The sequence below is a fragment of the Gossypium hirsutum genome, chromosome D04 (assembly GCF_007990345.1).
Source record: "Gossypium hirsutum isolate 1008001.06 chromosome D04, Gossypium_hirsutum_v2.1, whole genome shotgun sequence".
Classification (NCBI taxonomy): Eukaryota; Viridiplantae; Streptophyta; class Magnoliopsida; order Malvales; family Malvaceae; genus Gossypium; species Gossypium hirsutum.
Genome location: NC_053440.1, coordinates 15155672 through 15157752, shown reverse-complemented (window position 1 = coordinate 15157752; position 2081 = coordinate 15155672). Strand labels below are relative to the sequence as shown.

At 35.0% G+C, this 2081-nt stretch overlaps 1 non-coding gene across 1 annotated transcript; it reads left to right on the top strand.

Annotated features, from left to right (window-relative positions):
* The first annotated feature begins 298 nt into the window (after nt 1–298).
* Nucleotides 299–405, top strand: LOC121216490 (small nucleolar RNA R71). Its single transcript, XR_005912670.1, has one exon. It is a non-coding gene; the product is annotated as a small nucleolar RNA R71 (small nucleolar RNA).
* The last annotated feature ends 1676 nt before the right edge of the window (nt 406–2081 follow it).

Genomic DNA, 2081 nt, shown 5'->3' with positions numbered 1-2081 from the left:
CTGAGCTACAAAATTATTAGTACGATTAGCAGTTAACTGTTTTAACATAGAAGAAATAGACGATACCTGAGCTGATAATGAAGTGAGGGAGTCAACTTCATGAACTTCGGCTACGCATCTTCCTGAAGCTGTTTGATTTATTGGCCATTGATAGTTATTACTCGCGATCCTCTCGATGATCTCATAAGCCTCATTATAAGACTTAGACAAAATTGCACCATTTGTGGAAGCACCTACCATCAATCTTGTATGTGGATTGAAACCATTATAGAATGTCTCCAACTGGATACAATGAGGAATCCCATGATGAGGACACTTACGAAGTAACTCCTTAAATCGCTCACAAGCCTCATACAAAGACTCGTCATCCAAATGTTGGAAAGTTGTGATCTTGTTCCTTAACTTAGCATTTTTGCTAGGTGGGAAATACTTGCCCAAAAATCTCTCTGCTAATTCTTGCCATGTGGATATGGAACTTGGTGGCAATGAATTGATTCATGCTCGTGCTCGATCTCGCAACGAGTACGAAAACAACTTCAACCTCAATGCGTCTTCAGTCACACCGGCTATCTTGAATGAATCACTCACCTCCAAAAACAATCGAAGGTGGAGATGTGGATCTTCCGTGGGCATACCACTAAATTGGCCCACGTTTGTAGCATTTGAAACATCACTGGTTTCAATTCAAACTGGGTCGCCTCAATATCTGGCCTTCTAATTCCTGGGTTTAACTCACTGAAAAGTGGCTCAGCATATTGTTTTATGCATTAATCCCTATCATCGGCAACGAGGATAAGATTTTGCACATAATCAGCTTCATTACCTTGGTCTTGATTCTGGTTTCCAAGGTTTATCTTGACTTGTCTATGAGTTGTTCGTTCACGTCTTCTTTGTCTGAAAGTTCGCTCAATTTCAGGGTCTATATGGAGTAAATCGATAATTCGATTAATGCTCATAAACACCTGAAAAGAAAATCACAAGAATTAAAAATAATAAGTTATTAATTTTAAAAATAAATCAAATTAAAATTAAATAATTTCACGAAAAAAATTACTATGGCAACAGTTGAAAATCCTAGGCAACGGCGCTAAAAACTTGTAACGCTTAGGTTTGTGCAAGTGTACATAGTCGTTATAAAGTAATAAGTAAGTATCAAGTTATCGTCTCCACAGGGATTGTATTTGTGCTAAGTCACTTAATTTGTAAAATTATATTAACAATTTGGTAAATAAAAGCACAATATAGTTGAGAAGTGGTGATTAAAATATATTAAACTAAATGCAATGATCCCTAATGCAAATTATCCTAAGTATGCAAACTATATGAATGGAATAGATTTTAGTAAAATTAAAAAGAATTTGCAAAAATTGTAACATAAATAAGCTAGGACAATTACTTTAATTAAACTCAATTTATTATCAACATGCTTAATAACATTCGGAAAAACATTCCATGGTAACTCGATCTTTCATGAGTTTGGAAACCACATTAGGTCTTTTCGGAATCCTTTACTTAGTAAATACGCATTTTACCGATCCTTATTTACTAAGGGTTTCTTAGCATTCGTGTGAGGTAATAGGGACGTGTTAGGTTTGAAACAATTTAATCACACAAATCTAAAAACTATGTAGATAACAGAGCTTGGTTAGAGTTGTTATGCAACCTACAATTGAATCATGTTAGGATCTAAATTAAGCATGCACATTTCAATTATGCATCCATTAGCTGTCGTCTGGTTAGGATCGCTCAGCTAATTCAGGTGCATTTCAATCACGTATGAACGAAATACAGACTTGATTTTAATTGAAAACATGATCGATTGAGGCACAAACATTATAAGCATAAATCAAATAAATATTATTTAATCAAAGAAATCATCCTAACTTAAATAAAATTGAGCTAACCTTGTTGTAAACAAGAACAAACAACACATAGCAAACATCTTTATATTAAGTTAAAGAAAAGAAAGATTAAGCCCAATTCAGAGTGGTTGTCACCCAAGACTCTGACTGACGAGACTCCTTCGTTCCTTTGATTTGCTCATTTGCTCATAGTTCTCCGAGGTGGCCAACCAAGGGTTT